At 41.2% G+C, this 13,266-nt stretch overlaps 1 long non-coding RNA gene across 2 annotated transcripts; it reads right to left on the minus strand.

Annotated features, from left to right (window-relative positions):
• Positions 1-7,080: 7,080 nt before the first annotated feature.
• On the minus strand, positions 7,081-10,685 carry LOC106577083 (uncharacterized). 2 transcript variants are annotated; one of them, XR_006760328.2, is made up of 5 exons: positions 10,543-10,685; positions 9,859-9,900; positions 8,940-9,693; positions 7,993-8,132; positions 7,081-7,299 (listed from the first exon to the last, which is right to left on the minus strand). It is a non-coding gene; the product is annotated as an uncharacterized LOC106577083 (long non-coding RNA). The 2 variants fall into 2 exon arrangements; XR_006760327.2 differs by having other exon boundaries at positions 7,993-9,693.
• Positions 10,686-13,266: the final 2,581 nt, after the last annotated feature.

Below are 13,266 nucleotides of genomic sequence, written 5' to 3' on the forward strand. Positions count from 1 at the left end.
AGCGGAGTATATCAGAATGTCATCGATATACACCCCTACACCCTGCCCGTGCAGGTCCCAGAAAATCTTGTCTACAAATGCCTGGAAGACTGATGGAGCATTCATCAACCCGTACGGCATGACGAGGTACTCATAGTGCCCTGAGGTGGTACTAAATGCCGTCTTCCACTCGTCCCCCTCCCAGATACACACCAGGTTGTAAGCGCTCCTGAGATCCAATTTTGTGAAGAAATTGTGCATTGACTCTATCGCACTGGCTATGAGAGGCAGCGGGTAGCTGAACCTCACAGTGATTTGGTTGATACCTCGATAGTCAATGCACGGGCGCAGACCTCCATCCTTCTTCTTCACAAAAAAGAAACTTGAGGAGGCAGGTGAAGTAGAAGGCCAAATGTACCCCTGCCCCAGGGATTCGGAGACATATGTTTCCATAGCCGCCGTCTCCTCCTTAGACAGGGGATACACATGACTCCTGGGAAGTGCTGCGTCTACCAGGAGATCTATCGCACAATCCCCCCGTCGATGAGGTGGTAATTGAGTCACCTTCTTCTTACAGAAGGCGAGAGCCAAATCGGCATATTCAGAGGGGACGCGCACAGTGGAGACCTGGTCTGGACTTTCCACCGTAGTAGCACCGATGGGAACCCCTAAACACCTCCCCGAGCACTTTTGTGACCACCCCTTGAGAGCCCTCTGTTGCCACGAAATAGTGGGGTCATGACAGGCCAACCAGGGTAGGCCCAGCACCACAGGAAACGCAGGAGAATCAATAAGGGAAAGACTAATTCTCTCCTTGTGACCCTCCTGTGTAACCATGCCCAGTGGAGCGGTGGCCTCCCTAATTAGCCCTGACCCTAATGGTCAACTATCTAGGGCGTGCACAGGGAAGGGCATATCCACAGGAACAATGGGGATCCCTAAACTATGGGCAAATGCTCTGTCAATAAAATTCCCAGCTGCGCCTGAATCTACAAGCGCCTTATGCTGGGATTGCGGGGAAAACTCAGGAAAATGTGTAAACAAAAACATGTGAGCAACAGGGGGCTCTGAGTGAGCCTGGTGCCGACTCACCTGGGGTGACACGAGAGTGCCCTGCCTGCTGTCTCGACTCCCAGAAGAACCTCCCCAGCACCGACCAGCAGTGTACCCTCTGCGGCCACAGATGGTACAGGGAACGGCCCTTCCTCCGGTCGCCCTAAGCGCAGCACCTCCCAGCTCCATGGGCGTCGGAGCGGTGGTGCTGGGGGATGGAACTGACAGGCCCCGATCCGGACGTCCGCGGGTAGCCGGCACGTTATCCAGCCGGATGGACAGGTCCACCAGCTGGTCAAACGTAAGAGTGGTGTCCCTGCAGGCCAACTCCCGACGGACGTCCTCGCGCAGACTGCACCGGTAGTGATCGATCAGGGCCCTGTTGTTCTATCCCACACTGGCGGCCAGCGCAGGATTTTCAAATCATTAGTCTCATCATGCAGCCTTACAATGTATTACACACCAAAACATTAAGAATATAGGAGTGCCTATTTCATTGTTAACCGCTCAACACAGAATAGCCACGTGCACACTCCCTCAAATCATTTGGAGAAAATATGTATATTTTATTCAGCTTCGTTCAATTGAATTCTTCATACTATAAAATAATGCCATGAAATTCTAAGCAAATCTTGTCTGCTAAATGAACTAGTGTAGCCCACAGCCATTTGGCATAACCACATCAGGACCTAACATAAGGACAACTCAGAGTATGCTATTATTTTCTTCTGAAATAGACATTTTCTTCATATCATGCTTCTTTAGACCTGTCTACAATAAATAATGGATTTATTGTGAAGGTTTTGGCTATGTTACATGGATTTATTAGACTTTTTAAAATGTAGATGTTCCAAGTGGCTTGTGTGGAAGCCAGGAGATGCTAAATGTGTTTATGTTAATTAACAGTCAATTACCGTCAGACCGACTGTTATTTGCTTGACAATCACCGGATCACGAAGTTTCATGACCTGTGGGCGACGTCGCGCGCCGGACAACAAGTCACATCTCTTTTCCCCATTTGTTTGGGGCGAAGCGCCTGCTCCCTCTGACCAGCAGAAACACAAACAATTATCACAAGACCATTTCAGCGGAGATCTTCTGTGTATTATTTACCGTTATTTAACTAGGCAAGTCAGTTAAGAACAAATTCTTATTTTCAATGACGGCCTAGGAACAGTGAGTTAACTGCCTTGTTCAGGGGCAGAACGACAGATTTGTACCTTGTCAGCTCGGGGATTCGAACTTGCAACCTTTCAGTTACTAGCCCAACGCTCTAACCACTCGGCTACCCTGCCACCCCATTATGTGATGCAGGAGGGCAAAAAAGCATCTAACGACGCACTTAGCTGTTCTACGAGTGGTCTGAGGAAGGCTTTTGCAAGTGCAACGTAGCCTAGGTAGCCTAGGCCAACAAAAAATAAATGTGTGTACTGTATGCAGTGGCGATTTTAGCATGTAAATCTTGCTGGGGAAAACTCAACAACAACAAAATGATGCATGCCAGCAAAGCCAGTACACAACATTAAACAATACATTAATTTGACTATAACAGTTACAAACAGTGCTCACAAACTGTTAGGGCCTACATAACGCTGTCCCAACACCTTACCACCGCTACACATGGCTATCAGCAGAGCCTTGTTTGGCAGCAAAACATTTAATTCAACCTCATTTACTGCCTTAAAAAAAAACATAGTTGATATGGCTGACGTGCTTAAACAAAAGTGGTTTCTACTTACAATTGAGATGTACAAACTATGGCATAAGGGGAAGACAAGAGGATAAGAGGCAATCATAATTTCGATTAAGACATTAATGAGTGAGCTAGGACAGAGGTAGATAATATAACTATTTGTTCAGAACTTTTGAAATGTACTACAACGGAATTCAGAACATGGGCCAATCTTACAGTATTCTCCCTGTACACCAAGTCAGCACTGTAGGATAAATAATGGGGGCATATAAGCAGACAATGAAACCTCTTACAATATTCAATGATGACATTTCTCAAAAAGGCTACATGTGCACAACCAAGTCAGAACTGTAGGTTAAATGAGGGGAAAAGGGACCAAATTATTATGGCGAGGCACATGGGCTAATAACACCTTACTACACAACATACACTTAGTAATACTTTCTTAGCTACAGTATACAAACAGTGCATTTGGAAAGTATTCAGACCCATTGACCTTTTCCACATTTTGTTACGTTACAGCCTTATTCTAAAATTGATTAAATTGGAGGAAACCTCATCAATCTACACACAATACCCCATAATGACAGAGCAAAAACAGATTATTTGAAATATTAGCACATTTATTTAAAAAATAAATAAACGGAAATATCACATTTACATAAGTATTCAGACCCTTTACTCTTTACTTTGTAGAAGCACTTTTGGCAGTGATTACAGCCTTGAGTCTTCTTAGGTATGACACTACAAGCTTGGCACACCTGTATTTGGGAAGTTTGTCCCATTCTTCTCTGCAGATCCTCTCAAGCTCTGTCAGGTTGGATGGGGAGCGACGCTGCACAGCTATTTTCAGGTCCCTCCAAAGATGTTCAATTGGGTTCAAGTCCGGGCTCTGGCTGGGCCACTCAAGGACATTCAGATACTTGTCCCGAAGCCACTCCTGCGTTGTCTTGGCTGTGTGCTTAGGGTTGTTGTGCTAATGGAAGATGAATCTTCGCCCCCAGTCTGGGGTCCTGAGTGCTCTGGAGCATGTTTTCATCAAGGAACTTTCTGTACTTTGCTCCGTTCATCTTTCCCTTGATCCTGACTAGTCGCCCAGTCTCTGGCCCTGAATAACATCTCCACAGCATGATGCTGCCACCACCATGCTTCACCGTAGGGATGGTGCCAGGTTTCCTCCAGACGTGATGCTTGGCATTCAGGCCAAAGTGTTCAATCTTGGTTTCATCAGACCAGGGAACCTTGTTTCTCATGGTGTGAGAGTCTTTAGGTGCCTTTTGGCAAACTACAAGCAGGCTGTCATGTGCCTTTTACTGAGGAGTAGCTTCCATCTGGCCCCTTTACCATAAAGGCCTGATTGGTGGAGTGCTGTAGAGATGGTTGTCCTTCTGGAAGGTTCTCCCATCTCCACAGAGGAACTCTGGAGCTCCGTCAGAGTGACCATCGGGTTCTTGGTCACCTCCCTGGCCAAGGCGCTTCTCCCCTGATTGCTCAGTTTGGCCTGGCGGCCAGTTCTAGGAAGAGTCTTGGTAGTTCCAAAATTCTTCCATTTAAGAATGACGGAGGCCACTGTGTTCTTGGGGACCTTCAATGCTGCAGACATTTTTTGGTATCCTTCTCCAGATCTGTGCCTTGACACAATCATGTCTCGGAGCTCTACAGACAATTCCTTCGATCTCATAGCTTGGTTTTTGCTCTGACATGCACTGTCAACTGTGGGACCTTATATAGACAGGTGTGTGCCTTTCCAAATCATGTCAAATCAATTGAATTGACCACAAGTGGACTCCAATCAAGTCATAGAAACATCTCAAGGATGATCAATGGAAACAGGATGCACCTGAGCTCAATTTCGAGTCCCATAGCAAAGGGTCTGAATACTTATGTAAATAAGATAATTTTTATTTTATTTATTTATACATGAGCAAAAAATATTTAAAAACCTGTTTTCGCTTTGTCCATTATGGGGTATTGTGTGTAGATTTCAGAGGGAAAAAAAGATTTTCAAAGTATGATTGACATGATCAGTCCAATCAAAGCTACTGTAGACATAACGTGATTTGACGTCATTTAATCTGTGGCCAATGACCTTGAGTCTTCTTGGATGGGCCCTTCTAATGTAACTCTATGGCAGCCCCCAAGGGGCATGAATTTTCGAGCTCTTCCCGTAGATTTTGCGGTGACGTAGTGTCCCCATGAGATACAGAATACTGGGCCAATCACAGTGCAACTAAAGAACATTACCAACCCCTACGCTACATATTGTCTGCTGGCTGCCCCACCACCACAGAAAGCACTGAGCTAGGCTGAAACACCTGCATTTTGGAGCTGCCTTACTCAAGAAAGCAAAAAAGAGAACATGTTTGTATGCGGCTTTATTAACTCAATTATTATTATTTGTTTACATTGTTTGCAAACTAATATGTGACACGTATTAATGCCAAAATAGGCAACAACAAAAAAAAGACATACAGTTGAAGTCGGAAGTTTACATACACCTTAGCCAAATACATTTAACTCAGTTTTTCACCATTTCTGACATTTAATCCTAGTGAAAATTCCCTGTCTTAGGTCAGTTAGGATCACCACTTTATTTTAAGAATGTGAAATGTCAGAATAATAGTAGAGAGAATGATTTATTTCAGATTTTATTTCTTTCATCACATTTCCAGTGGGTCAGAAGTTTACATACACTCAATTAGTATTTGGTAGCGTTGCCTTTAAATTGTTTAACTTGGGTCAAACGTTTTGGGTAGCCTTCCACAAGCTACCCACAATAAGTTGGGTGAATTTTGGCCCATTCCTCTTGACAGAGCTGGTGTAACTGAGTCAGGTTTCTAGGCCTCCTTGCACACACACCTTTTCAGTTCTGCCCACAAATTTTCTATAGGATTGAGGTCAGGGCTTTGTGATGGCCACTCCAATACCTTGACTTTGTTGTCCTTAAGCCATTTTGCCACAACTTTGTAAGTATGCTTGGGGTCATTGTCCATTTGGAAGACCCATTTGCGACCAAGCATTAACTTCCTGACTGATGTCTTGAGATGTTGCTTCAATATATCCACATAATTTTCCTTCCTCATAATTTCTGTTTCATCAGACTAGAGGACATTTCTCCAAAAAGTACGATCTTTGTCCCCATGTGCAGTTGCAAACCGTAGTCTGGCTTTTTTATGGCTGTTTTGGAGCAGTGGCTTCTTCCTTACTGAGCGGCCTTTCAGGTTATGTAGATATAGGACTCGTTTTACTGTGGATATAGATACTTTTGTACCCGTTTCCTCCAGCATCGTCACAAGGTCCTTTGCTGTTGTTCTGGGATTGATTTGCACTTTCGCACCAAAGTACGTTCATCTCTAGGAGACAGAACGCATCTCCTTCCTGAGCGGTATGACGGCTGCATGGTCCCATGGTGTTTATACTTACGTACTATTGTTTGTACAGATGAACGTGGTACCTTCAGGCATTTGGAAATTGCTCCCAAAGAAGAACCAATATTTTTTCTGAGGTCTTGGCTGATTTCTTTTGATTTTCCCATGATGTCAAGCAAAGAGGCACTGAGTTTGAAGGTAGGCCTTGAAATACATCCACAGGTACACCTCCAATGGCTACCCGGACTATTTGCACTGTGCGCCCCCCCCCCCCCAAACCCTCTTTTTACGCTGCAGCTACTCTCTGTTTATCATATATGCATAGTCACTTTAACTATACATTCATGTACATACTACCTCATTTGGGCTCCCGCACATTGGCTAACCGGGCTATCTGCATGGTGTCCCGCCACCCACCCCCCACTCTTTTACACTACTGCTACTCTCTGTTCATCATATTGCAGTCATGTACATACTAACCCAATCAGCCTGACTAACCGGTGTCTGTATGTAACCTCACTACTATATATAGCCTGTCTTTTTACTGTTGTTTTATTTCTTTACTTACCTATTGTTCACCTAACATCTTTTTTAGAGCCTGTAAGTAAGCATTTCACTGTAAGGTCTACACCTGTTGTATTCGGCGCACGTGACAAATAACCACTGGAATTGTAATACAGTAAATTATAAGTGAAATAATCTGTCTGTAAACAATTGTTGGAAAAATTACTTGTGTCATGCACAAAGTAGACGCCCTAACCGACTTGCCAAAACTATAGTTTGTTAACAAGAAATTTGTGGAGTGGTTGAAAAACGAGTTTTAATGACTCCAACCTAAGTCTATGTAATTTTCCAACTTCAACTGTACTAATGGTATATCTTATGGTAATATTATAGCAATCTTATAGTGATACAACAGCAATAACTATAGTAGACTTTCACATTTTTTGTTCAGTGTACATTAAGAAGTTGACCGATACGAGGACATCATATTTAAAAAATGATCAATTTTAATACTTTTTCACCGAGTTAACAAATCAAAAAGTTAGGCCTTAGCCTCCAAGTTACTCCCTTTGAGTAAAAAAAATAAGCCGTTTTAAACCTAAATCTTGGACTTCTTAAGCAATTTCGACTCATTGTTAAGCTTCGATATAATTCGTTTTAAGACATCCTTCTCCTCCATCTGGTTTCGCATAATTAAAAACGCTGTTGAGAAAAAGAAAAGAGGGGTTTACAGAATGAGTACAGAATGGCCTGCCTACCCCAAATTAATCAACAGTCTTGGCACAAACTAATAGACCTGAGATCAGGTTACACACACACACATTCACACTCTTGTAATAAATAAATAAATAATAAAATAAATTACAAAACCCCCTTTTGGCCATTTACAGTACTAGTAGTTCTGCTGTATTTTGAAGTAAAAGTCGTATCTTTCCTAATTCTACATGTTATTGTACAGTATTTATAGTAAAAAATGACTAAGCAACTTACTGCAAATGTGTCACGTTCTGACCAGTAAAGGGGTTATTTGTTATTATAGTTTGGTCAGGACGTGGCAGGGGGTATTTGTTTTATATGGTTCGGGGTGTGTGTGTATGTAGAGGGGTGTTTGATTTATGATTTCCGGGGTTTTGGTCTATGTTCTATGTTTGTATATTTCTATGTCTGTTCTAGGGTGTTTATTTCTATGTTTAGGTATTTGGGGTTGGGGCCTTCAATTGGAGGCAGCTGTTTATCGTTGCCTCTGATTGAAGGTCCTATAATTAGGAGTATGTTTGTTTTGGGAATTGTGGGAGGTTGTTCTTTGTACTGCTGTGTGAGCCTACAAGACTGTTTGTCGTCCGTTCATTGTTTTTTCGTGTTTTATTTTGTAAATAAACATGAGCATTCACGTACCCGCTGCGCCTTGGTCCATTCACTGCGACGACCATTACAAAATGGCAGACACTTTGGTTGGGCACAGCGGTTTCTTTGCCTCCTGGTCCCAGAATGCATTCAATTTTTTTCCCGTCAACAAAGAGCCGACGATCACCTCTCTGGGAAACAGAGCTGTCATGAGCTCAGAAATGCACTTTGGTGGTTCTTTGCTCAGTCGAGTGATAATGTTCGCATGGAGTTTAACACCTTCTGCCAGTTCCACCATGAAAACATCAGAAAATAACTAATACTAACCAGTTACACATGATTTTGGGCCTTTAGAAGCTGTGGTCAAAATGTGGTCTTTTTACAGTACTGTAGTAGTTATCAACAATGTATTCAAACCTTCCATTGTTATGGACAGAAACTTTGTTTTTTGCATGATATTAGAATATTTTTTTTAAATTACATCCGAAATCAATACAGTATTTTAATATTAGGATTTGCTCTGACTTGCAGTTTGTGTGCACCTGTTCTAAAAAACCCTTGCCTTGTTAGCGCAATCATCCCCAGTATGTCTTTAATATGGGTGTGCCGAGTATTCGGACAAAACCATTATTGTTACCGATATTAGGACTTTGCAGAACACATATGAATAGATTATTAACATCATTATCCGTGATTCTAAAAAGTTGCTGAAAACAGAATTTCTCGAGTCGGCTAACAAAACATTGTTTTTGATATTGTCACGTCGTCGCCATTGATGATGGATGTAGTCCTATCCCCCAGCACTAGTGGTAACTATACAACTCTTATCTCTTTCTTTCTGTCTCTCGCTTTGTCACTCTCCCCTTCTATCTTTCTCCCCCCTTTCTAAGTACAGTTTTTAGGTTGGTTGGATCAGTATTTAGTTTAGCTCATCAGCGAATTCTACTTCTCCCTCTCCCAAAGAAACCCCATTTAATGTCAAAGTTTATCATAAATACCTTCAAAAGACACCACTTGTGCCTCCAATCACTGCAATAGTCCTTGTAGTTAAAATCTCGATAAGATTACTTTGCTAAAATATTGACCTAGCCTAATATTTCCGAATGATATCGGTCATTTTTTCATTAAAATCCAGGAAGTCATTTTCGATTAATCCGCGCCGAGGCGCGACTTGGGTCAGAGTCAGAACTTACTTACAAATCTTTGAACCAAGAGGAAGAGTATCAATCAGATGACAAACTGAAGAAAACATAAGCTCTGGTAGGTTGATTGTTGTAACATGTTTTAAAGCAAAACAGAACCCCCCCCTGTAAATAAATGAATTTTAATTATAAAACCATTCTCGTAGTCCTTTCTGCCATGACTCAAGTTGTTTGCTTGATGTACTTCGTTAGCTAGTTTTAGTTGTTAACGAGAAATTGTTTTGTGAATATGTTTAGCATAATCCTATATGGCGCTCTATAAGTTAAAACACTTATAAGACAAATGATCATTGTACTACAATATGCATTAAACATTTACGTTAAATTAAGCAAAACTGTACATGCATACAGTATTTTTCTGCTTGCTGTATTGTTACAATGTTAATACACCTGCTTTTGTATTCAAATTGTCACTAGTTTGCATCCCCGCTTTCCAGCTCCAAGGTTTGAAGTCACCCTATCATTCTGTCTGGGAGGGTTGTGACGGCTATGTCTTGGAGTGCTGCTTTTGGGGGTTGGAGGAAGGGTGTGGATCCACCAGCCATGATGTCTGGGAACACACAGTATGATAAACAGTTAAAAAGATTTAATACAGATTCATTCAACCACCTCCTTACAACTTCTAATCATCCCTCCAACTCTCAATCTACTCATATTCTGATCATCAACCAACAACAATCTATAACACACAGTAAGAACTGTTTTCCTATCTCACCATTGTGAGATTTGGGGATGGGTCTCAAACCACCAGCCATGTCTGGGAACACACAGTATGACAGACAGTTAGAGAAAGTGAATACAGATTCATTCAACTACCTCCTTCCAAGTTCTAATCATTTAACTTACTCTCAATCTCTACTCCTCATATTCTGGTCATCATGCTTAAACCAAACACACACACCGTTAGAAACTATGTTTCCTCTCCTACCATTGTGAGTTTTGGAGATTGGTGTGGATCCACTAGTCATGATGTTTGGGAACACATATAATGACACAGTTAGAGAAAGTGAATACAGATTCACTCAACCACCTCCTTCCAACTTCTAATCATCTTTCCTACTCTCAATCTCTACTCCTCATATTCTGGTCATCATGCTTAAACCAAACACACAGACACCCTTTAAAGTTGTGTGTCTCATTTGCTCCCTCTTTAGGTTTTTCACCTCCTGGAGCAAACCTGGCAACTCTGAAAATATAGAACATAATGTGCTATCATTACATTTGCATGCAATATTTATTCAACTAATAGATTGGTAGACACTATACAACTGCACCTACTCACAGATACACCTACAACTGAACCTAATCACAGTATATATGGGTATATACACAACTAAACCTGGACTTGCATGCAGGGTGAGAATATTCAGTGGGAACATCCACAAACAGGAACGCTTACCTTCAATCACAGAAAGAGATTGTCTGAGTGCTGCATTTTCTCTTTTGAGCTCCCTTATCTTAAAGTTTGCAGTGGTTGCTGCAGTTGCATTTCCTGTTTTGACACTAAGGTGAGGTCCTCCTCACTCTGTCACTTTGAGGTCTGGCCTGGAAGGACAAAGATTATTTGTACAATTTACAAATCTAGACATGAATAGGGACAAAATCTACCAATTGACACTATTTGTGGTTTTTTTTTTGTCTCAATGATTGGAGGTGTTTCAGACATAATTATTAAACACAGAACTATTTTTAAATGTATTTGGTGTGTTGAGGAGAAATCTGATTTCTATGACAAAGTTTTATGCTAATATTAGTGATTACTACATTAAGTAGGTGAGACAGGGTTTAATTCACCTTTAATGCATCAACTTAAATTGCACAACTAATGCTACAAAGTGTTAGAAACTTACTTGAGGTGATACACTGGTCATTATGTCTGCCTGATGTTTTTTTAAAGACTCGGCTCAATTCTTTTTCTGTGATACACTCTGGTAGAGTAACATAGCTACATTCAGGAAATTACAAGTTTTGTGCAAAGATATAATTAGCTAGTCAATTTCACAACTAAGCATACCTAGCCAGTGGCATGCTACCTACACATACTAGTGAACTTAAGTGATATAACTAGCTCCTTAGCTATATAACGTTAGCTACATTAGTTGTTATTGTTATAGCCAATGTCTTGGCTCTATTGATTGTGTATAACTAAGTTTAACGATTGATAACATTAACCACATCTTCTTATACTGTGTCATTAGCTGGGTAACGTTAGCTAGCTAACGTTAGTTAGCTTACCATCCAGAGCCATGACATAGGTGGGATATCTCTTCCCAGTGTGCTGCAAATTAACAATACATTATTTCACATTGTCGCACGTTTTCAACAATTAGCTATTTTGCTTACCCTTATAAAAATGCCTTCAGTCTTGAGTGATAAGGGGACCATATAAAAAATGGATGTGTGATGAAAACTTCCCTTTTCCTAGACAGACCAGGTCAAGCAGGAATATTAAGGTATTATTGTTATATTGCCGTAGCTAGGTGTGAGCTCTAGAAAAACAGATTTATTTTTTAATGGGGCTACAACCATATTACTGCTTGGGGTGTTCAATTTCTTATGCTATGCTGTTACTGGTATGAATACACTAGCTGTAACATTATATCTGCTAGCTAGATACAGTAGCTAGTTTACTTGCTAGCTAGGTGGTACAGTGTCAGTGTTTGTATTCAGTATCTAGTTTCTAGCTAGCTACTTACAAACCTCAATCAACATGCCTCTGATTATTTAGAGCTTAATGAGGATTTAGTCGTGTGTCAGGTACACACACACAGACAGCCAGACAGACAGACAGAGATTCAGTTTCTTAGCCTCAAATTGAAGTCAGTGTCATGTATTCTAGCTAATATTTTCATTAGATAATGTTCTGTGTTGGTTTTCTCTGTACATTTTTTGGGACCCTCTAACACACCCCAATCAACCTGGCTCTGATGATTTAGACCGTGATGATGCCCCTGAGATGGTTCGTGTCAGGTGCACAAACACACATACACAGACATTCAGTTTCTTAGCCTCACCCTTGTGAAGTCAGTGTTCTATCAAATATTTTAGTTAGATAATGTTCTGTCTTGGTTTTCTCCATGTATGGGTGGCAGGTAGCCTAGTGGTTAGAGTGTCGGACCAGTAACCGAAAGGTTACTAGATTGACTCCCCGAGCTGACGGTAAAAGGTAAAAATCTGTCGTTCTGCCCCTGAACAAGCCACTGTTCGTAGGCCGTCATTGTAAATAAGAATTTGTTCTTAACTGACTTGCCTAGTTAAATAAAGGTTAAATAAAAAAAAAATGTTTTCCTAATTTAGGACCCCCTGACACACCCCAATTAACCTGGCTCTGATGATTTAGACTGTGATGATGCCCCTGAGATGGTAAGTGTCAAGTGCACAAACACAAACAACTCTCAGGCCTTAGCAATCTGTTCTACCTTTGCAGATTTATTATACGTTTCCTTCTGGTTTAAACAAATGTCTAAATATACCTTGCATCTAACTCTTTTCAGAACGAATACATGATTTACCCTGGGGCATCAGTAACAAAGGGGCAATGCCTTATGGCAATAATGTCCTTTGTTCTGCATCATCACCTGACTGGAATTGCCCTGATAGACCTACTTGCCTTGCTGAATTTGTTTGTCCCCAACATCTAAATACCTCTTCAAAAAGTTTTGGGGTAATCCAGCCCTGACAGCTGTCTCTCATTTATTTTGTGATGAATGCCAAAATTACTTAGGAAAGCAACCCGAAGACACAAATTGCTCACATTGTGGAACGTCCATCAGAGAAACAAAACTTTTCTTTTTGTCAATACTTTTTGAGGGACCTTCTGCGAGATACACTGGAGAACCATGGAATAGATATTTTGAGGAAAATGGTGAAGGAAGAAGAATATGAAATCGAGGTTGTCATGGATGGAAAGATGTACCAGACATTACTGAAAGAAAATAGGCTATCTGCTGATGAGTTAACATTAACCTGGAACTGTGATGAGTACCCATTTTTAACTCCTCAAATTACTCCGTTTGGCCTCTTCAATTTACCGTAAATGAACTGCCTTACATACATCGGAAAGAAAATGTGATAGTTGCAGGACTTTGGTTTGGCCCAGAAAAACCAAGAATCGATACCCTTT

Source organism: Salmo salar, chromosome 18 (assembly GCF_965601325.2).
Source record: "Salmo salar chromosome 18, fSalSal1, whole genome shotgun sequence".
Taxonomy (NCBI): Eukaryota; Metazoa; Chordata; class Actinopteri; order Salmoniformes; family Salmonidae; genus Salmo; species Salmo salar.